The 25,107-nt window shown below is 37.2% G+C and overlaps 1 protein-coding gene across 1 annotated transcript in view; it reads right to left on the reverse strand.

Moving 5' to 3' along the window:
• DLC1 (DLC1 Rho GTPase activating protein) overlaps nucleotides 1-24,594 on the reverse strand; it is a 260,438-nt gene extending 235,844 nt beyond the window's left edge. The window contains exon 1 of the mRNA XM_032685723.1: nucleotides 24,578-24,594. The gene's annotated coding sequence lies outside the window, so the exon portion shown is untranslated. The remainder of the gene's footprint in view (nucleotides 1-24,577) is intronic.
• Between the last annotated feature and the right edge of the window lie 513 nt (nucleotides 24,595-25,107).

Here is a 25,107-nt window from a genome sequence, read left to right on the forward strand (position 1 = left end):
TTGTGGGAGACAACCCGACAGTATAACACTTTACTAAGATTACAGATACAATATTCATAATTTTTTACTACTATTAATATTAGTAACATGTTACTAATATATTTTACTAATACACTAAAATATTACTAAAATTTATTAACATTACAGATGTTAAAACCCTCCAGGGTGCAAAGATAGCCATTTAAACATATTTTAAATGTTCATACTAACAGTAAATATAAAATTGCATGTTACTCTTCAATCTTACTGTATTTTATTCAGAATTCTGATGAATTAAGGAAGGTCCCAATTTGTGGTTCATATTATCTCAGCACACTGAGACAACCTTTCCTCCATTTGTAGTTAGATATATCAATGGCTATTAAACAAAGATACAAATGCTGGCTTGAATTTCTGAACTAAACTGAAGACTTTCGAGGAAAGCGGAGGACTGAGGAGAACTACAAAGGAAATTCTCCTGTTCTTATAACCTTTTATAACTTGCCACTACTAGGAAACTGCTCCTGGCCACTGTGAGACACAGAATTTTGGGTCTGATCTTGTCTTGCTGTACAGTACCATCATTCTTATGTTACGTTTTCTTATTACTCTCCTTATAAAGAGTATCCAACTACAAATTTAAGAAAGTCGAACATTTCTGACAACCTTATACCTGTTTTTATTTCTCTCTTGAGGAGAGAGAAGTAAAAGCTGAAACTTACAATACTTGTTTTTATTTTAGGTGAGTGTCTATTTTGTCTACATACAGACTTATTCAAAATTGAGGATGCTTATCTTTTTTATGAACAACCCTGTTTACCTAATTAAATTTTCTGAAAACTTGAATACAGCAAGGCTTGGATCTGCTGGAACTAGAAGAGATTAGCTTCTTTATTTTATCAGGCAAACGTGTACACAGTGTAATGAGCTGTGGATAAGGTTGCAGTGGCAGGAATGTGTTTGGTCACTCCGTCATCTGGGCTGGTGTTGAGAAGTCTGCCTCTTGCTCTGTCCCAAACGAGATGTCTTAACTCTCTGCAGATGCATGCTGAAGGTAACCCCTCCTGGCTCTTCCTGTAGGGTGAATAAAATTATTCATCCGCTCCAGGGAATTCATTAGACTTTCAGGAGGAAGACTTCCTCCAGTGTCTTCTCCTGTGTGAAGGGCAGCATCTGATTCACAGAACACAGAACTAGATGATGCTGGGAGAAAAATATCTGGCTTTTTTTCCTTCTCCCTCTTTTTCCCCTAATGCCAGTAAGTATTTAAAATTCCAGTGGTAATTAGAAGGATGCTATGATGAAAATAAGGAGGCCATCCACAGCTGCAGCAGGTTTCTCAAAGGTGCTTTCTATCCAGGAATGGGATAGGACTGCACGGGAACAGTGCAATAACTTAATTTTGTTAGAGAATCAGGGCATATGCTCATTTCTTTTAGAAATATGAGCAAAGACATATCTGCAACATGAACAGCAATTGGGTTGGGAGATCAAACCCATACATTACGTACCAGTGCAACCACAGTGTATACATTTCAGCTTATGCTGAGCTATGTATTTTTTTTTTTAATCTAATAAACCCCAACAAAACACAAACCCCTCAACATTTAGATTAAAACCAGAGGATTTGGTGGTTTCCACATTAATTCGCCCCCAAACCCATAAGGAAAATAAAATGAAAGTAATGTCTCCATGAGATGAAATGAAATATCTCATATGCAACTGCTGATGACTAAGAGTTAAATTTATAATTTCTGCATAGCATTTAGCTAGTTCACTATTTTCACACTCCATGAACAGCAGGGATAAATAAATCTGATTTCTTATGGTATTGTCTCTTACACTTAGTTTCCACATGCCGAAAAGCATTTGAGCTTTCACAGAATACTCACTCTCAGTAGCTTTCACTCTCCTTCAACTCTCCAAGATCAGTATTCCTAAACTGACAGCAACAAGCCAATAGGTTCAAAAGTTAAAGACAAGACAGATGTATGTAACTCTGAGTATATCTCACTAATCTGAGAAATTCATCCCTTAAAAAGAAAGGAGTTTGAAGAAAGAGCTGGGCCAAAAAAATTTGGTTTTGAAAAGCAAAGAAGATTAAGCAACTAAAATGCATAGAGACTGTTAGGAAAAAAAATAAACAACAAAAAACACCAAAAAAAGAACTGAAAAGAAATGAAAACCCCCACACTTTTCATCCACACTTTTCTCAAATGGAAATTCAAGTTGTTTCATTCAAATAACTTTATTTTTAAAACTCGTCTTTAACAGCTAATAACATGAAAAACTAGGGAGACATGCTTTGATTCTGTTCATATAAAATTTTATGTCCTGACAAGTCTTTTTCCATTTTTTCAGAAATGCCAGTGAGCCAAGACTATCAGCTTCACAGAGCCTTCCATGCAGCATTTCCTGTACCAGTGTCTACCTCATCTTCTGGTTTACTTAGTCAGGTCTTAGACCACAGGGCTTATGTCTACACTGGTAAGTAATGTCAACCAAGGAAAGCAAACCTGTAGAAGAAAACAGCTAGGGAAGTGAGATCCACATATATGCATTTCAGAGCCTTTGTTTCTTCGAGCTAGGCTGGATGTATTAGGTGTGCTCCATGTGATGCAGTTTAGTTTCATTCACATGCTCCTTGAGCCTGCTCTGTAGCAATGCAATGCAAAACATAGTAAATTGGAATGACTAGGACATTTGCCTCAAAATTGGCTCTGGATTTGCACTAACCTACTAATGTAGATGTGTTGGGAATCTGGAAAAAGAAGAAACCTCAGTACAGGAGTTTCTGAAACAGCCTGTCTCAAGGGAAGTTTCAGTTGGTTGGTTTGTTTTGTCAGGGGCAGGTGGGAGCTTAGCATTTATTGATCTTGATTAGACACTGGAAAGACATTGCTGATTTTGAGTAGAAAAAGATCATATACGGGTTTCATCTTGAAGGGTTTCTGCTTCCCTTTTTGAGAATAAATATTCTATTCATCTTTTGCTGATGCTTTCTTCCTCTTTCCATTCTTGATATTTTCATTGGCAATATTTGGTTCTTGCATGGTATTTTAAAATAGAGTACATTTCTCCAGCTTTAGCTTAGTAAGACATTTTTTCCCTCTCTCTCACATTTCCTATGTTTCTTAGTCTGACTACTATGATTGTTCAGAGCTTCCCCGCTACTAGTCCTTCTAGAAGTACCAAAACTGACAATAATACTTTTTTCACAGCTTTTTTCAGGACCGTATGTTTAACTTGAACAAAACCATGATAAGTGCAACAGTAGACTTCGACTGTGTGTAATATTTGAGAAACAATGATTTTTCTGAGAGAGAATCAATCTCAAATTACAAGGGACAAAAGAAATAAAACATACTGGAGTAAATAATAGCACTGTATGTAGTTTGTTTCCCATTATAAGAGTGAGACTAAAGGCAGTAGAAACTTAAGGTAAACACAAACTCATTTTTATTCCCATACTCCATAATTCTTAAAACCAATTTCAGTTAGAGTTTCTGTATAAACAAATTTTAAAGCTGCAAGGAACTTCCCCACTAAACTAATTAGATAATTGTGGAATTTGGTCTTTGGAACAAAAGTTTATACTGATAAAACAATCCAGGTTCAGTACAAAATGAACACATGGTTGCACACAGTGCAACTCAGCATTGATTGTAAAATCCCCTGTTTTCAATCATTACCTGATTTCAAGGGAAGCCAGTTGATGCAATCTTTTTGGATTTCTGTAAAGTTTTTGATACTGTCTCTCACAGGATTCTTCTGGGCAAAATGTCCAGCACACAGCTGGATAAACATGTAATGTGGTGGGTGAGCAATTGGCTCATGGGTCGAGCACAGAGAGTAACAGTGAATGGGGTAACATCAGATTGGTGACCTGTCACTAGTGGGGTTCCAAAGGGCTGCAGTTTAGACCCTGTCCTCTTCAACATCTTCATAAATGACTTGGATACAGGACTGGAAGGAATACTGTCATTACTACCTTCTTGGGTATACTTTCTGTGTTCCCAAAATTCCTAGATGAACTTCAAGGAACAAGGTGAAAAATCCTAATTCCCAAGGATTGAAGGGAAAATCTGCAAGTCATTATAGCCAAGTCTGACACGGAGTTCTCTGTTCCTGAAACAGGGTTCCTAATGGAGAGCAATTAGAAAAAGTACTTAATGGCATAGGACAGCCTTTTGAGAAAGAAGTATAGTGATCTAAAATAAGGTCTACTCCCACCAAAATAGAACCGTACCATTTGAAATTTTCCAGCATCTCAGTGACAACCTTATAGTTATATACAAACTATTTATTGTTTAAATACGAAATATTTAATGTTTTACATTTATTTTTTTCACTGACTCAAATTTTGTAATCAAAAGCTCATCTCCTTAAATCATTGTAATAAATGGGGGAGGGGCATAAACTTTTAGTTTGAGTCAGAGAAAACGGACAAATCTTTAACACTTTTATTTTTTTGAGAAGTAAGCAATCTGAGTAATACAAATCTTAACACTTGTGAATCTTAGGACTTTAAGTTACATTCCTCAGTAAGAGAGAAACCCTCTTAAGAGTCAGCTTAGCCGCTGTCATCAAGGACTCTGATGCCTGGATGACTGTGCTCAGACGGGTGTAATTCTACTGTCATTTCTGAAGATATGACAGATATTTTTAAAACATAGAAAGAGGAATGCAGCTTTATATTGAAATTTTTTTATGTCACAGTTAAAAATTAGTGCAGTGATTTACAGTGACTACAACTTGAGAAAATAAAAGTTACCAAAACATTTTTCTCTGTTAAGCAGACCTATTCAGCTAGCAGCATGCATAACTGAAGTTGTCCTTCCACACTTACAGTTCAGAAATTTAACCTCATAAACAGATGAAAGCAATCATATATCACATGTGGTCTGAGAGAACTAGAAAAATGAGCTGGTCTGCAGGATGAAAAATCTTGAGAACAACTGATTAGTTACAAGCTCAGTGTTTAAGTCTAGTTTCTCAGTTCATGAGATTTTACTTACATTGCAGGAAAATTTTCCCATTCCGACAGAATTCAAAGTGGAATCAGCACATATAAAGCCTATTCATAATGGGAAACTTCTGGAAGATTTGGAGATTAATCCTGACAGATATAGTAAACTAAATGGACTCCCAATACTATCTTTTGAAAGATGTCAATATGTGTGGGGAGACCTTCAATCTTGAAAGTTTTCTTTCTCACCTCAATCTCTTTTTTTTTTTTTTTACTTTTTGGTAGGTTCCAGGTACCCCTATTGACAGTTCAGAAGATTTAGACTCTGCTTCTTCACATAATTAATTTATTAGTTAAATATTTCACAATTTGCTTCCTTTATCTAGTTCAAAGAAACCCTTGAACTCTCCTACCTGTCAGAAAGATCATGGCAGATTGGCAAAGGGGCTTGTGTAGGTTATCTACTTGCTGTCCAACCTGCATACCCAGGCCACGTGAATTCAGAACAGACAAAGATCTTAATTCTCTATCGGTGACTTGACTTTTGCAACCTGACTAAAAGCCAGAAGCTGAGTCAGTGTAAAGATTAAACAGAACAACAGAACACTATGGGAACAGTAAGGAAGCTTCTCTAATCTTCAGGATTAATTAACAATGAAGGGGCAGGGAGAGGAGCTTTGCTTTTTGCAGGCTCTCAAAAGATTCATGAAATACACTGTAGAGCATAGGGCATGGGATCAATCACCTGATAAGCCTGAAATTATAGCTTCTTCTAGTCACTATTTTCTACCATTTACTTTATACCTCAAACTTAGATGGGGAAAAGAGAGGAGAAGCAAAGTCTAAACATATTGAATTGTAATTAGCAGCAACAGATACTAGACCTACTTCACCTCACCATAACATTCTACAAATCCGATACAGCCATGCTTTTGAATTATTGATTTATTCCAAGTTCCAAAATGCATATTGGTACACAGTTTGCAATATTCACACATCCTGAAGATAGGGTGTTGTAAACAGCCAACAAACTCCACAAATGCCCATACAGTATGTTGAGCTATGTCAGATTATACTCAATAACAAATTTAGATTCCCATGCTATGAATCATTCTATGATTCAAGGCCTAGTTTGGTATAGTACAGCTAGCTTAGTTTTACTGAAGAAATTACTGTTAAGGTACAAAAATGTACGTAAGTAGGAGCTGTAAAGATGATCATGAGGTTTCTAAACAGAAGCATACATACCACACACTAACATATAGCACCTACTACCTGCTATTATTGGGGAAAAAAAGTAATTCCTTTGCACTCTTCATTCATAAGTGTCCTTCTTAGAAAAGGATACTCATGGCTAAAGATGCTCTAATTTAGAGTGATTCACTGATATAAATCATAGATTGGCAGTGAGGTTATGCATTTTTCTGGTAATCTTTTGTCAGTTCAGCACATTATGCAGCAAAATTGATGTGAGTGGGCAACAGTCAGTACAAATGAAACTACAAAAATTTCAAAAGGTGTTTAGTCAAAAGAATACAAAGTAACAACAGAAGTGTAATACATATTATGCACTTTAACACAGAGTGAGCATGTGTCATCTATTAATTGTACTTCCAAGACATTTGCAGAAAGCCTTCAGTATTGCTCAAAACACAAGGTTAGGAATGCAATTTAGTTTAGAGAGTAAGGTACTATTAGCAGTTTTGAAGATAAACAAGATCTAGAGAGTTCTGTGATAGCACAATATTCAGTGTCATGTCTGCCTTCATAGTTTTGTTGTATTACTGGAGCTTTTAGAGAGGTAAGTACACTAAGCCTGTAGCCTCCTGTGTTATTAGCAATGATTCAGTTTTAATAAAATAATTTCAAAGGAAATTTTCCCCTATTATTAACTTTTACAACATTGAAGATATACTACAGAAGTTTCATGTATTTTCATTATTTAACTGAAATTGTCAGTGGGCACTATGTTTCTGTGCCACTCAGGGATTTAAAACAGTTATTAACGGAACTATAAAAGGACATGCACAGTCAAATTAATTTCAGATTTAAATGTCTTTATAAACTTACCTCGATGAACTAGGTTTTTTGTTACACAAAAACAATATATATAGCAAATGGGCACAATGTACACAATAAATTTCTGTATCTCTGTCTCTTGAGTTTGAGTTTATTGTTTGATAAGTTTCCTGTCAAAGAAAACAAGTTTTGATAAGATCTGTGGCAGCAGGAGTCTGTGACTGATTCTAGGAGAACACTTGGACAGTATCAATAGATACTGCTGTATTTTGAGGGGCATGAGAGTCTGACAATGAAATTATTTAATGAGAGTGAGCATGCCAGAAGATAGAAGCACAAATAACATAAGAAGCTGACACAAGAATGAAAGTTGTAAACTATGTAAAAATAAAATTGAGTGAACTGTTGCTAGCAGTGTTTGTTGCTGAGATTAAAGCAAGAGTCTTTCAGAAAAGATTGCTGGCTAATAAGGTCTCTCTTCTCTCTTGGATATTCCTGTTAATCAATGACACTTAAGAAACAGGAGCCAAAGACACAAATTTCAATGTAACAGCAACCAAACGAAGAAATAGTTTGTTCCACGATTGTTTCCTCAATGAAGCAACCTCTGGGGCAATTCCATATACACATTAAAATTGGTACCAATTAATATTAACTAAGTAGCTGTAGTGTAGGTTATTGGTACTGAATTCTGCCATTTTTTTTCAGACTGTTCATAAAAATTTAATACGAACAATATTCACATCAAATATTTTTGCAAATAGACACAGAATGGTGTCTTTGAATATTTTTTGCATTAAGTTTTGTAAGTTTGTCCACTGTGATTGAACAGCTGAGTTGCAGTGTGACCAGTGATAAGATTCAATGTTGAAAAGTAGTTGCTACTAGACATGCACAGTTGTAAGGAAAAAACCCAAAACATACAAAACAAAAAACCACACAAAGAACCACCCCCCGTCCCATCCCTCCTCAAACACATTTATTCCAAGAAGAGCATAATGTTAAATACTCACCCTTTAACTATGCCAGTGTGGTTTTGTGGTTTAATATACTATAGTATGTGAAAGGTGAAATAGAGCTATAGTAAATATTTGTCTGCATGCCCACAAAAAGTTAAATAGATATAAATATAACTGCCTCACTAAATCATTCCAAAGCCCATCATCAAAAAATATTGGATGATGAGCTCACTCACAAGTGAACTTTCATATATACATGTGTATCTGTGTGTCTTCTCCCCCTCCTCCTTTGGACTATGAAGTCCAAAAAGCTCATGTACATACAACATCTGGGCAATGCCCACACTCACTGTGAAGTAGCACATACATCTGTGACTAATATCCAGATCATTTCATTTGCTGGACTCAAGACAATAAAAATGGTGGATGAAGTTTAAAGAATTTTTTTGAGCATTTGCGGGTGGCCAGTCAGTATGACTAAGATACAACCACTTTCTAACTGCTTTAAACAGACTTCAGACTGACCAGTCAGAGTCCCATGTGGTCAGTATGGAAAAAGAGGAAACCACTAAAAAACACCCCACCCCATTGGATTTTAAGCGTGTTCACACATAGTTTACTTTTGATAATTCTTCCTGTCAAACTTATACAGCCAAAATAGTGGAGTGAGGAACTACTTTGGTGCACTGTTGTCACAAGATTGTTAGCAAGTTGAAGGCAATTCAGAGGAAAAAAACCAAAAGTTGCAAAGGAGACTGGAAACGTAGGAGAAGGATATAGATAAGCATGTGTCTTTGCTATCTGAAAAATGCATGAATAATGTAGAGTTCTAAAAATAATAGCTACAAAAACTTAAGAAAGCATACTATAACAGGACAATCGATTTAACTGTAGTGCAGCCTCAATAAGAGAGCATTTAGGTGATTGGAAAAACAGTAAATCTCTATTTCCATCAAACTGTAGGGTAAAATAACCTTCAGTTCCATTCTCTTGCAAAGCGATTTGTAAAACTTTAATTGTGTTACATGTGGGAATCTGTTCTCTCTGCTGACTACAAATATAAAGAGATGTAGTATAGTCAAACAGGTAAGCAAGATATTACATGTGAGGGTGGTGAGGCACTGGAATAGATTGCCCAGAGAAGTTGTGGATGCCCCATCCCTGTCAGTGTTCAAGGCCATGTCAGATGGGGCATTGAGTAACCTGGTCTAGTGAAAGGTATCCCTGCCTATGGAGAGGGCTTTGGAATTAGATAATATTTAAGGTCCCTTCCAACCCAAACCATTCTGTGATTCTATGATTCATAAGGCATCATAATTTATTAAGGAGGATGAAGAACTCAAGAAAGACAAAATATAGGGGAGGCATCTACAACATATAGTTTTAAAACCTCAAAACAACAAAATATTAAAGAACAATTCTGAAGATGGTTCAGTCTACCTGTATGACATGCCCCACTCAACTGTGTTGTAATGATGCAGTTGGTATTTGAAGCTGAGTTATCTTGCGATCAGCAGAAAATTTAAACTAATTCTCCATATGTACTGTGTGCCTCTGCCACTACATCCCACAGGAAAACCAGTGTAAATATATTTCAGTTATTTTAAATTGACATGAGGACATGAATAGTCAGATATGTGCAACCCAGAGTACTCTCAGTTCAGATATCACATGTACTAATATTGATTAATAGGTCTGTTCTGTGTCTGAAGGTGGAGGAAGACCACAGCATACGAAACTGGTAGGTGCTGATGTTTGTATGTCCTCCAGGGTCATCTAGTAGTTCTTTACTCCCTATAGAGTGGATTAAGCTATGTACCAGAGTAGTCTCTGCTTTTTGAGAGTCATAATTAGACTCTTTACATGTTAGTCTACATCCAAGAATAAACTACAAGATACTGAGGAGTATCTGCTCTAAAAGCAAACATTAGACTTTGGATTACTCTGTCACTGGAGTTTGTAACTTTAACTGCAGATAAATTTCCACAAAGTCTAAGAACATTCAGATTCAGTAAGCTCCTGAAATGAAACAGAACAACCAGAATAGATTTGAGAGAGCTGCTAAAAGGATGGGGTCATAACCAGGACATAATTTATTACCAAATCAAAAGCATTGATTTGAACACAAATGAGAATATAGCTATAAAAACATTCACACAACCCACCTATCTTAAGAAGATTTTACTGTGAGACACACTGCAGGTTGATGTTTGGGCAGATATGACCAATTAAGGCAAAGGAAGAAAAGATGAAGCTTCTGCTGACTCTGAAAAAGAAATATTGACTCAGAGCCAAGACTTCCTTGCTATGCGAGAAGCTGTACCATAGAGACCAAAGTGGACACAACCACCCACTTCCCCAGATGTGTCAGCTGGTAGCTATTTATGTTTAGATATAATAGACTTTATTATAAGTAACTGGTCTAATCCTAAATTAATACCTTCCATTTATTTTTCCAGATTATACTCTGAAAGTTACCACAGCAGATTCCATATGGTAAAAGTGGTAAAAAAGAGCAGCTATATTGTAGGATTTATATAGAATCATTTCTCCTTCTGCACTCTGAGAAGTTCTTTTCCTGAAACTAAGCAATAGCTTCATAAAGTGCTCTTAACTGTTCTTACTTGCTTTCCTGTCATTCCTTCTACAGCAACTCTCCGCTTCTCTCTTACTTTCTTAAACTGACCAGCTTCACAGTAAAAATTTACTACCACATGGTACACCCTACCCAACCATTTGTCTTTATCATCAAGCAGATCACTTGTATCTTTTTGCTTTATCTACTCAAATTTGGAACAACAACATCTTCTTAGAGCAGGGCACAAACCAATCTTATAAAGTTGTGTATTAATTCTTGTAATACATGAAAGGCATGTCATAAAATCCCTCTAAATAATATTTTTTCTGCATGTTTTATTTGGAACATTTCAGTGGTAAGATATTCTCAGCAAGTATAGAGCTACAAATCAGTCAGTCTAACCTCTATGCAAGGATCAGATCCTCCTGGAAACTATGCTAAGGCACATGGAAAATAAGAGTGTGATGGCTTCACTAAGGGCAAATTGTGCCTGACAAATTTTGTGGCCTTCTGTGATGGGGATACTGCTTTAGTGGATGAGGGAAGAGCAACCGAAAAGCACCTGTACTTGTGCAAAGCATTTTACATTGTCACACATGACATCCTTGTGTCTAAACTGGAGAGACATGGATGTGATGGATGGACCACTCAGTGGACAGGGAATTGCCTGGATGGTTGCACTCAGAATTCTGGTCAATGGCACCATGTCGAAGTGGAGAGCAGTGATGTGTGCAGCTCCTCAGGGGTTGGTGTTGGGACTGTTACTGTCTACCCCTGCCAGGCAGGAGTAACTCTTGTTTTATTAATGAATTCCTTGGAGTGCATTAAAGTAAATTGATACTAGATGATCAGTGTTTACATATATATATAAGTATACATATATATATATATATATGGTTTATTTTAGAACAATTTGGTTGTAAAGGAAAACAGATATGTGGCTGTTTTGGTTGTTATTACCTATAGTAACACGGCAATATAAAGCATAAAGGTATTGCAAAGGAAAACAGGTGTTTAGTCATTTTGGTTGTAATATAGCAATGTATATAACCCAATAAAATGTGTAAGTGAAAAGAAAGAGAAAGAGTACCCAAGGAAGTGTGTAAAGGAAAAGAGACAGAGAGAGAAAGAGAGAAAAAGAGAGGAAATAAGGAAAGAAGGAAAGAAAGAAGGAAAGAGAGAAAGAAAGAAAGAAAAAGAAAGAAAGAAGGAAAGAAAGAAAAAGAAAAGAATAGAAGTTTTATAGTCACTACTTAAAGGTCTTTGTCGAACTTGGTTGTTGTTGTCATTGGTGTCTTGGTCCGTCAGGGAGTGGTGGGGGAGAGAAGCCTGTGAAACACAGTTTGATGCGTTTATGTGCCCTCAGGAACTTTCCTGGTGCCTTCGCCAGATGTGTGTGGAGGGGGGCTGTGGGGAGTGTGTGTAACACTGCCTGGCCCATAGGAGATAAACATTATACACCCAGAGAGTTCCACTGGTTTCCTTTAGATAGGCATCACACACCCAAAGAAGCATGACACACCCAAGACTTCGCCCCTAGGGTCTCCACAAATCTAGCAATCTGTGGGCTACTGCCTCCTCCCCTCAGCATTATCTTCAGTCCCCCGGCAGGAGGCTTGCACAGCTCAGTCCAGTAGCAATGTTCCAAGGCAATTAAAAAAGCTCAGTCCCTCACTCATGGACAGTGGGATTGAGTGCATCCTCAGCAAGTTTGATAATGACACCAAGCTGTATCAACAGTATTACTTTATGTTACCACAACTTCTTGTATTCCCAAAGTGGGACACCCCTGCTCCCCAAAAACTGCACGGATAACACACCAATATTTTGGCAGCAGCTGAACAGTGCTTGCATAGCACTGGTGTTTTCTTCCCTCCCCACTCTACCTCCACCAGCGAGTAGGGCTGGGTGTTTACAAGAAGTGGGAGGGGACAGCTGACTTATAGTGGTCAAAGGGATATTCCACATCATATGACACCATGCTCAGAAATAAAAAAGGGAAAGAAGGAAGAAGTGAGGACAGTCACGGTTATGGCACATCTTCCAAAGTAGCTGTTATGCTTGCTGAAGCCCTGCTTTACAGGAAGTGGCTAAACATCTGCCCGCTGATGGGAAATAATAAATAAATTCCTTATTTTTCTTTTGTTTTGTTGCCTGCTGCCATCCCAAACAAGGAGGACTCACACTACTATTCATTAATATCTTGTTTTTTTCTTGGTTAAAAGTAGCCCAGGTTGCTAAAACTGGATTGAGAAACTGATGAGTAATGTGATGGCACTACAATCTTAAAATTAAGTCACATATCTACTGCCTCAAGGGATGTCTGCACTAAAAGTTTTGACATTTTACCATGAAATTGAGTGACCCTTCATACACTGAGAGATGTGTGCTTCTAAAGTGCTTGGGAAGATTTCATGTTGCTCTGCAATTCTGAGGTGAACTCTGTGCAGATCTTCACCAGAGAACATTTTCTTATCCTGAATTTTTGCTGCTGGTTACCTCAGCAATGTGGCACAGCAACTTTCTACCCACGCGTTTGTCTAAAGCAGGAAAAAAAAAGTCCTCCCAAAGCAAGCGGACTATATCATCAGTTTCTTCTCCAGTGGTAGATTAATTGCCCACAACAACAAAACTAATGTGAAATTCCCAGGGCTTTAGTTCACAGAACCAATGCCAGAGAGTAGTAAGCAGTCAAATACATCTTCTCAAGCAGTGTATTTACAGTCACCAAGTTCAAATCATTTCTTTATCCCACTGAAAATGGTGTGAGGGCTTTCACAGAAGAGATGACTAATGAGATGGTAAGAGAGGAACCATGGAAGTTTCAGAGTGAATGCAGAGGCTGCAGGTTGCAGTCAGGTCTGACAACTTTTTATTCTGTATCCAAAAGTGCAACAATACCAGAGCCCTAGTCCTGCAACAGGACAAAGAAGCATCAGACTGCTCAGAAGATACTGAATACCTAATATGGAGGACATGTCATGAGGACATAATTGTAAACACATAGTAAAAAGACATAACTGTGTAGACAATGTCTAATGCTCAGCCTTTAGCGCATTGCCAATTAGATCACACCCCACTGTCCAGTCCTGCTCTCTTGGATGGCTTTTAGCACAGCAGAGGTCGATGGTAGGAATACCTTTCAGCACACGAGGAACAGAGGATAGAAATCCTCAAAACCAAGGGCAGGGAGAAGTAGGCCCTCAACAAGTAGTCCTTGTCAGCTTGGGAAATAAATTTAAAATGCTTCTGGTATGATGTGTTCCACGCTTTTTCGGGGAACTTAGAAGGAGAGAAATTATAAACAGAAGATGTAAAATTTCTTCAAAAAATATTTCCTTGGATTTTCAAGTTGGCCTCTTAAGTTCCATTCAAATAGAAAAGCACTAATAGGGTAAGAAATGCATTCCTTATTTCAGTATATAACATGTGCTAACACTTAAGTACCCTGGTTCAGCCACAGCTGCTCTCCCAGGACAGGTGCAGGTACATTCATAACTGCAGCATGTCAGATGTTCCACAGAATAATGCAGCCCACGCATAAAAAGCACAACAAAATTATGCACAGAACATTGTTTAAAATGTTGTGCTGTCTCCTGCACTATTTCCTCAAGCTTATTATACCAATCACCTGGAGTATAAATCTATCTTTAGCATCTGTTCTTTCTTCTAAAGCAGCTCTCCATTGCCCTTGACTGTTGCTTTTATATACAATTCTTTATCAAACCTAATTGGAAACAGCATTGAAACCAACACTTATCGCCTCCCCGTGCTGCTTAACCCTTTTGCATCCAGAACACCATTGAACCTTGCACATGAGGATATAATCTTCTGAAAAGCAAAGTATTCTCTTCAGTGCTGAACTAGACAAGCCCTCCTCATCACTGGGGCTGCAAGGTTATCTAGATATCCCATGAAGAAAACAAGTTCTGAATTTCAGAATTTCAAGGCTGCCAGTTATGAACAGAGACAGAAACATCCTGCTGTATGAGTCTTATGGAGTTGACAAAAAAAAGCACAATTTGGTCCCTTACACTGCCATACATATTACAGTCACCTACTGGGATAGGTTTGGAGGTTATGATAAGAATTATAGAGATTCCTCAAAAATAAAATAGATTCAGTCAAGGCAGAGAGACCCTCCTCCCAGTTTAGTTCTAGTATTAGCATTAGTTATGGCAGTGTTGCAGAGAAAACAAAGTGCATTTTTGCTGTTTTAGTTTAAAACAAATAAAAAGAGAATAAGAGGATATATTTTATTAAAAAAAATAATCTTAGGTTAATGCTTGGAAAATGAATGATTCACAGGGTGCACTGCAGGTCACAGGGGAAGCATAAAGTCTTTAATTTCCAAGCATCATTGGTTTGCTTTCATTTGTGCTCCATGATTACGTACCTAAATCTTTAAAAGCTTTGAATTTTGATCAGCTGAAACATATCTTTAAAGAATACGTTTCATGGTAGAAATAGAATAAAGAACCTCTCTGCACAAAACATACTTGCATCTTCATAGATGAAATAACATGAACCTTTTAATTCTTTAACTGGTTTAATGGTGTGACTGCATATCAGTATTGCTTCATTTGGAGGGTATTTGACTATCAAACACATAGAAATTCAACCTTTCTAATTTTATAATTTCAAACTGATGTTTTGGGGCTACATACTATATAATCCATAATAAATAATTTATTTGCTAAAGAAAAGAGAGAAATCATTAAAAATCAAAATCACTGTCATATGAATATGAAGTGCCTTACAAGTGACTCATAAAAACCAATAGGCTTTACAAAGTCAACATTAGATGTATTTCTAAACCACAAGTGTGGGTAAGTCTATGACAATATCCTCCAGCAATTTATAATTTCCCTCAACTCATGCATTACATCAGCTCCAAGATATTCCTATATGCGTTTAGAGTTTAACTAATGACAGAAAACTTTATTCACTTTCTCCAGATTGCATATTTTTCCTCAAATCCCAAATGTCAGATATTTTGAATTACAACTTTTTTCCAGTCAAAACAATTATATTAAAAGGAGAGCTACTGTGGGTCCATCTTTCCATAGTATCTTCAGCTCAGACTCCTTCCTTTGTGATGGAAATTTGAACTTTTAGGTTATGTGGGTTGAGGTTAAATCTTCAGTAGTGTCCCTGATCAACGGAATGACCAGCCATGTAAGTTATGAAAAAATGTAAGTAATGAGGGGTATTAAAGTCTGTAACTGTTGTAAATATTTAATATTCTTCTGCCTGAGATGATACAAAGAATAGAACATAGCACAAATATCCAATTTTTTACTTTACTGCTCTAGTTATTAGACTATTTTACAAGAAAGAGAACTATACAATCACCAGATATACCTTAAGCACATTTTGGCAACTCTTCCTGAATGAATGCCTTTCTCCAATGTTTAAATATTCCTTTCTCTAAATAACTAATACCTGCAGGTTGCATATTTTTGTGTCTCTACTTGCATATATACTCATATGTACATATGAGTATATATTGCTCATCTAAATATGAATATTTAGCCAAATTATTCTTCTAAATAACTGCTGTCACACATTCACGCAGCTTGCTTGCACTTATCTTGATATGTTTTGGATACTTGATGCAACAACTCCAGTGATAATCATGCTCACGTTTATTTGAATACTCAAATAGGTAACTTTTAAACTACATTCACGAAGGCAGCAATGTATTTATCTTAAACTGTCCCTTAATAGACTGTGTCCAGGCTTCCATTGAGTTCACAGAAGGCAGCTGTTCCCCTTTCCACAGCAGAGATGCATCGAATTCATAGGAGCATAAATCCCATGCTTGTTTCCTTCTTTTCATGGTTGTTATACTGAGGTCTCAGATTAAACATGCACCAAAACACTCTCAACACAGTTTTCAGGGATTCTCTCCAGGGAGAAGGCCTCAACCAATTCCCTTGTAAAAGCTTGTATTCCCTCCAAGTGTGTTGCATACCTCTGTTCCTTTACCCAATCCAAATATCCTTCTTAAAAATCAAAGGTTTCAAATTTCTTTTTGTTATGAAAATAATTTAATGTATATTACCAAAACTATGAATGTTTTTAGCAAATAATAGCATTGAGTAACTAACAGATTTATTTTAGTGATTTACGTTCATGGGTTAGAGCATCACAGAATCATTTAGGTTGGAAAAAATACTTAAGATCAAGTCCAACCATCAGCCCAGCACTGCCAAGTCCACCACTAAATCATGTCCCTAAGTGCCACATCTACATGGCTTTGAAATATATTCAGGGATAGTGACTTCACCACTTCTTTGGGCAGCCTGTTCCAATGCTTGACAGCCCTCTCTGTAAAGAAATTTTTCCCAATAAGCAATTGGGAAAACCAAAACCTCTTCTGGTACACCTTGAGGCCATTTCCTCTTGTCCTATTGCTTGTTACCTAGGAGAAGAGAGTGACTGTGACCTCGCTACAACCTCCTTTCAGATAATTGTACAGAGAGATAAGGTCACCCCTCAGCCTCCTTTTCTCCAGAGTAAATGGCTCTAATTGCCTCAGCTGCTCCTCACTGGACCTGTGTTCCAGAACCTTCAACAGCTCTATTACTCTTCTCTGGACTCGCTCTAGCACCTCAATGTTTTTCTTCAAGTGAAAGGAGGCCCAGAACCGGGCATAGTTGTGGCCTCACCACTGCTGAGAACAGGGTAATAATCACTGCCCTGGTCCTGCTGCCCACACTATTTCTGATATAATAGGCCTTCTTGGCCACCTGGGCACACTGCTGGCTCATGTTCAGCTGACTGTCAACCAGCACCCCCAGGTTCTTTTCCACTGGGCAGCTTTCCAGCCACTCTTCCCTCAGCCTGTAGTGCTGCACAGGGTTGTTGTGAACCAAGTTCAGGACTCGGCTCTTGACCTTGTTGAACCTCTTACCACTGGCTTCAGGCCATCGATGAAGTCTGTCCAGATCCCTCTGGAGAGCCTTCCTGCCCTCCAGCAGAGTGACACTCACATCCAACTTGGTGTCATCTGCGAACTGACCAAGAGTGCACTTGATCCCCTCATCCAGATTGTTGACAAAGATATTAAACAAGACTGGCACCAACACTGAGCCCTGGGGAACACTGCCAGCTGGATGTAACTCCATTCATCACCACTCCCTGGGCCTGGTGATCCACCCTGTTTTTACTCAGTGAACAGCATTTCTTATAGAAGCATCTATGAAAGCCCCTTCTGCCCAAGTGACTGTAGAAGTAAGGCACCCTTTTACAGCTTGTAGCTTGAGTAACCTTTTGGCAGAAAAGATTCTCTTTCAGATACTTAGAGGGTTCTTTTCCAACTTTCCCAATCAAGAGTCTAGAAATTTAGTTTAATTCTTAACATTTACAGAAACAGCAGGCTATACAGACAGGAAATAAAAAGCAAGCAAGTAGCATGTCCCTAGTGTCTGTAAACTTGCCTCATTTTAAACAGCATTTTTCACATTTCTTCTTCCATGTGTCAACTATTTAGGTTAAAAACACTTTTTGGACAACAGTTTTTGCCTGTTACCTAATTAAAACTTGCTATAACACTTTTTACACTTGATAAATAATGCATAGCAAAACAAGCTTATGGCAGGTGAATATTAATGGTAGGAATTAGAGCACAGAAACTAATCTATAGTCAGAGAACACCAAAGCACAGAGTACTAAGTGACATAAGTAGGCTAATTGGATTCTTCTTTCAGGGACTGCTTTTCTGCAAACATTAGAATGACCTGACAGAGATTTACTTGATGACTCTTGGGATAAGAAAGGAGGAAAATGCTTCTCTTTTGTGTCAAAGTAACAGACCTTTGTCTTGACATCAAGAAAAAAAGAAAACAAACAAACAAGAACAACAACAAAAACCACAACACAAAAAAGATGCAACTAGTACCTTAATGGTATATTATTTTTTCTTCCTCATTTATTTCAAGAATTAAAATAGGTCTTCTTACTCTTTTCACAGTCCTTCTCCCATCCTTGACAAAGACCACTCAGATTGTTAGAATAAGACAGCTGAAGAAAACAACTATAGAAGTTCTGCCCAAGTATTTTGCCATACAGTATCTTGATCAATGTCTGCACATGCTCTAGATGACCTGGTTTAAGAATAATATAGCTGCTCTCCTACTTACAAGGCATGAAATCAGCTTATGACTTGTGTATTTTTTGGTTTTCAGGAATTTATTTTTAAAAAAGTCGATAGTCGTATGCCTTACTCAGTCCAATGAACTACAGAAGTGAAGATCAGTGCTGTTCAGTGGTAATTTACAAATACCTATCAGAGTTTGTGTGTACCTCTGGCCTATGAGTGGCAACCTGGGTAGAGCAGTCAAATTCCACACAGCAAGTGTGAGAGAGAGAGGGGGTAAATAGGAGCAGCAAGAGCTAACAGTCTACCCAGACCATTTCCTAATTAAAGGTGGGAAATACCTTCTTCACTGCTGGCTGCAACCTGTCCAAAGGCTCACCTACTCAGCCTGCTCAAAGTCCAGAATCAAGGTGAGCCAGTAGAAAACTTTGAGGGAAAATATGAGTAATGGCATGTCAACATAAGGAACTGCTAGGAGTAAGCTCACACTGTGCTACAGTTCTATCAGAGACAGAATTTATTAATTGTATATTTGATAGAACTCAAATAGCTTGACTGACAACTGAAATCCAACTTGAAATCCAGAAAATTATAGCATCATATTGAATATCTTCAGACCACCAACTCTTAATCTTATACATAGCTATATTCTCTATAGCATTTAAGTCTGTTCTGTTGTCAACAGCTATTACAGAGGGAATGGAGCGTGTTTATACCATGTTTCCATTACTGGTACTTGTGTAGGTTTCCCTTTTAAAAGCTCAAACTAAAATAGGAAAGTCAGGTTGAGGCATAAAGCCATCTCAGACTAAATTTATGAACAAAGCAGCTGTGCTGGCAAGTGTGTTAATTTACAGAAAATCTCTGGATAAAGGAGTTCTAGATTCAGTTACCTACACCTAGGTTTCTCCTACTCTTTTGGATGCCAAAAGGTCTCTGAAACTCTCCAGAAAATTACTTTTGTCCCTTTTGGTCAGGAAAGATACCGTTGGTACTTTACTGGTATAAAGTCAAGGCACAAACTCAGAGTATCAGAGAGCTGTCTGAAAAAATATTACCCTACGTTATACAAGTTTCTAGAAAGATACATAACTACACTTGTGTGACTTTTGCTGATTCAATAGAATGCTCAATTAAGTGAATATAAGATCAAATAAAGCTGTAGAACTTTCAGTAGCATTAGTTGAGTCTAAATAGAATTAACACCTAAATAAATTATCCAGACCACTTCTGTAAAACTGATTGCTAAAACTGTTAGAATTTTGACAGGACTTTGCTACAGGGAAGGGATAAGTTAAGTAAATAAAACGGTAAAACTACAAGTACATTAAATGAATTATTACATAGATAATTAACATGTACCTCATTGCTCCTTATGCATCAATTCAGATTTGATATATTGCCAAGATATCTTTTCAAACCCACATCTTAATGAATTGGTACATGAAAAGTATTGCATTTCAAAGATATCTATGTATTTTCATATACATAACAGAAATTAATTTCATATCTGAATTTAGAGCTTCATACTTTGGCTCATGTTTACATTGTGAAAAAAACCTAGAAATCTAAATATGTTTGTATCTGTACATGTACTTTAAGTGGCACACCATTTGTTCTACATTTGACACACTGATTTATGCATCTGTATAATACACAACCATAGGTAAACCTTGGGATGCAAGTATCTCATTAGTTTACAGATTATTATTATTCAGCAAATAACACTGAAATCTTGTAAACTTGTCCATTCATTTGGTTTTGGGTTATATATATCCATACATAATAGAAAACTAAATATTTCCATGTCAAGCCAAGAACAAGTTTCTTTGGTTGTAATTGTTAGACCTCAAGCACCACATACACACTCTTGATACATATGTGTGTATTTGTACTATATCAATGGTTTTATCACACAAGAAGTTTACTTAAAACACAAATACTTCATTATCATGACTTCAAACCGATCACTATGAAGTTAGCTTATGGCAGAACAAAGATAGTAGAGTGGAGGAAGGTGCCTTCTGTATAGACAGTAGTTACTGAAGGAGGAAATTTGGTCAAGTGCCATTTGGTTTTTTGCTGCTGCTGCCTCCTTCCCTGTTATGGCTCTGTGTTCAGTATTCGACCGTAGGATCATCTCATTTCTATTTTATTGCAAATTTCTACTTCAAAAGAGGGTTCCTCAAAACATTTTTTAGCTATATGCTATACTACTATCCTATGCTCTTCTACATAGCTACTAGTCTTTTGGGGTTATGGGTTGGTTTCCATTGTAAGAACAGCTATTGCATTTCAATGGTTGCCTCTTTCGAATTCTTAGGAGACAACTAGGCATGGGAAAAAATACCCCAGAATGAGACAAGTAAGAGTAGATGTAGTTTGTACAAATCTACTTGGGCATAAGCTACTGAATGGATAGAGATTTCCAGACCAATCACTGCATTAACAAGTAATTTTGTCTCTAGGGAGAAAAAAATGCAATTGCAAATGTTAAAGATAAATCAAGTGAAGGACAGAAACGAGGGAAAACAACAAGGTGGAGCAAGGAGATATTCCAAAAAGGTTTGCTTGTACTGTGCATCTTAATTTCTGTACAATACACTCCCGTGAAAGGATCATATAGTAATTTTGTAAATAAATACTGAACTCAGAATACGCAGCAAAACAGAGGGATTTTTTTTTTTCTGTTTGTCTGCGATAAGCATTTACAGGGCCAAGTATCACCATGAGAAGTCCCCCTGTCATTCTGAGGTGCACGTATCAGACCCAGTAAGTTAACAGCCTTCTTAGCTACCAGCTACTAGCCAGTTTGGTATGAGCAGATATAGGGGACTTATTAAGGAGATACTGTCAGTATACTCTATGATGACTGCTTGTCCTCAAGGCTCTGCACAATATTATCAGTAAAATCTCTATTCCTGTAAATATTTTTCCTACTTTTTACCAGACCTCAGTAGAGACAGAAGCGAAGGAAAAAAATATCACTCCATCATGCTCTAAGCCTTGTTTGTGAGGCAATTTTACCACAGTCAGCATGGACTTATTTGAGAAACCCAGCAACAAGAAATTTTAAGAACTCAAAGCTGCTTCTCTGATAAAAAAGTGGTTGAGGTGCTTGGGAAGATAATATTACCAACAGTGTGTCGACATTTCTGATATTAATTCTTCTCTTACGTTCTGACAACATTTTTCCCGGACAGAGAAACCGCTCTGTCCATTTTGCCCTCCAAACTGCACTCTGTAGTGCCCTCTGGTTTTTTATTATTACTACTTACTGTTCAAAATGCAATAGAATGGATTGCAGGAGGCAATTATATCATTAAGTCACTTTTGACAAAGTTACTCTTATCCTGTTATAAAACTTGTGTAGTAGGGGAAGAATAACAGTTCACTCTGCAGTAAACAGAAGTAGTAACACAGGTTTTTCCTTGCCAGGCAAGGAAGGGTGAAATGATTTCTCCCTCCCTCTCTCCCTACACAATATGTTTGTATTTTGCGTACCTCCTAAGTTTCTAAGGTACGGAACTTATCTTCTTACTATACAGTGAGATTGTACTTAGGTCAGAGTGAGAGTTACGCAACGACGTAGGAGTTTCTTCTCTTTGTAGTTTACTAACTACAAAAACATGAATTATAAGCATGATTATAGAATAAGGCTAGCAGGCAGTCTTATTAGTGTTGAATACGTCCAAATTCTATATAAACCAAGAAACAAAACAACTACTTGCTCAGGACAGCTCTGTTAGTCCCAGGTACCAGTATAGAACACTGTTCATATTGCACAGCACCTCCCTGAAACCAAGTAGCTGAAACTTAGTAAGTCCCCGCTCAAGAGCCTGGGAGGTAGGAGCCAGACCCTGCAATAGTAGAATGAAATTGTTAGTCTAAAATTCGTTCACCCCCAAAATATATGTGTTTAGGTCAATCCAGAAGAGGTCCTAGGTCTGAAGGGTGAAATTAGGGCTGCCAAGCTGTCGTGTGCCTGTAATTTTTGTGGTGCATGGTTCTCAGTGAGACATCCCCTCCGTCTCTAACTAATATCAGAAGAGTCATTCTGATATCTCCATATTAAAATTGTATCCCAGGGTTTGGACACATCTTCATACCTGTCATGACATCATCTATGTCTTCAGTTCATCAACCACCCCAAGGAAAAAGACAGAGTGATGCTGTTACCTTGTGCCAAACTCCTATCCAGCTTGTCACAACGTAGACAGGTAGATGGATCACTGGCAATAGGCAGCTCCTTGTTATCTCTCACTGCTTTAATTTTATATTTCACTGTGTCTTGATTTAAACATGAGTTAATTACTCCGCTTAGCTTCTGCAGCTGAACTGCATTTTTTCTGAAACTTTGTTTCCTTCTTTTTCCCAATATTAGATGGCCTTAAAATCGAGACATTCAGGATAGCTGCAGTTGGATGAGCAATGAGAAGACATAGAATCATAGAATAGTTTGGAAAAGACATCCAAAAATTGTCCAGTCGAAGTCCCCTGCAATGAGCATGGACATCTTCAACTAGATTGGCTTCTCAGAGGCAGAACCAACTGACAGATGTGGGCTTTCACTGGCTACAAAGTGGGTGTGCAGAGTTAGCAGCCAGAAAAACAAAGTTAATTCTGATCACTGTGTTCCTCAAAGATGGAAGAGTTGTAGGAAGTGCAGGAAAAGCAGCTGGCCTTCCTAATTTTTTTTGAGACCTGGATAATCACTTAATTGTTAATACATTTGTGATGTCTGAATCCTAGTAAGGAAACTTACTAGGATTTGGACTAGGACATGAGTAAGGGTCTAGATGTCATTAAATAATGTTCTTGATCTATATGTCAATGAAGTAAGTTATGCTGTATGTAGCTGGCTATGCAGAAAAATAAAAATCTACTTCAACAAAACTGTGTTATATTTCCTCATACAGTAATTTGGAGAGCTAATAGTATGTAAAATACAGAATGTATTTCATAAATTGAGGTATTTCCAAGCACTCACACAAGCTTTTAAAATCTGAGAGTATAGGAAAATTTTCAGTGCAGGTTAAAATGATTTTTAGTCACTTACAGTTACAAGTAGGTGCTCTATACATCACATTGACAACTTAAATCTCCAAAATATAAAAGTTGAAGATCTTTGCCCTACCTAAAAGCATCTTGCTGGGTAAAACCAGGGAATTTCAATTAAGAATAAATGTGCAATTACTTTAAGGAAGAATAAAACCAAGCTTTCCATTAGGAATATATGAGCAGCTGTTAAAAAAAAATAAAATATTGTCAATACTGTCTCTTCATTCAATTAACTCCTAACCTTCAAGGCCACAGATCATTTAATTTGTCACCATGTCGATTAGGCAGCTCTACATTTTGAGAGCACTTCTATGCCATTAGGTTATTAGATCCAGCTAATTTCTTTCCCTAGAATTACATGAATACATTTGACACATTCATTAGCTAATGAAGTTAGAAGATTCAGACCAAAGCCCTTCTGTAACTATTGAGAACTACCATTATCAAAACACTGATTTGGAGACAAAATACGTATCCTTTTTCAAGATATAATATGCAACAACTAATATTTTGGAACTAAAATTGCTATTTTCTTGCTGCTGTGAAGCTACAAGAAACAAGAAAATGATGTTAAGCAACAAAAGAATCCTAAATACTAACTCTCAAAATCATTAGTAATTTAATCTCTTAAGTACAAAAGCTCTCCCTAGTTGTATTAAAATATATTTGAACTATATTTCCTCTCCAAACAGTAAGGCAATCTTCACATCTGCTTGGCTGAATTGAAATGCACTAACCCCGATAAGGTATTTTTACAGAGCCAGATTCAGAGGACTTAAAAAAAAAACTTTTTTTTTCATATAAATTGAGCTGATGCTGTAATATCTAAAGGAATTTTATTTACAGCAAATAAATAGAAATTATTCCTTATTTTTTCATGAGGTGCATAAAAGAAAGCATTCTCCTACCTTAGTCAAAGATGCTTGCTGCTGACTGACTGGAGCAATTTTACTTGCATCCTAGTAAACTCTTGAGCAGTAATCCTGTTACGTGTCTACAGCAGTTTCATGGGGGTGGGACTTATGTGTAATAATGAATTCACCAGGGAATCTTCCCTTTCAGAGAATGCTGCTGCAGACAAGGAAGCCACGCTATGCTACTGTCACAAGCTCTTGGATGATTAGGTTAAGACACAGGGACTAAGTACATGTATATTCATACAGTGACCCAGTCTCAGATATTTCCTATATGCTAGAGCTTTGACAGGCTGAAAACTGCAGTATGTTTTACAGGGAAAATTTATGTATACATGTGTATGTGTATACATGTGTATATATATACACATTTTATATAATTAAAAAAAGAGAATCACAAAAGGTACGTATGAAAAAATTACCTATTTAGCCTACAGAGGTGTGGCAAAATAGCATGTCTGGGTCTAGCAGCAATTCTGACCATTTAATCTGAGAAGCAGAAACTCAGTGAGAAGTCAATGCCA

This window comes from Chiroxiphia lanceolata, chromosome 4 (assembly GCF_009829145.1).
Source record: "Chiroxiphia lanceolata isolate bChiLan1 chromosome 4, bChiLan1.pri, whole genome shotgun sequence".
NCBI lineage: Eukaryota > Metazoa > Chordata > Aves > Passeriformes > Pipridae > Chiroxiphia > Chiroxiphia lanceolata.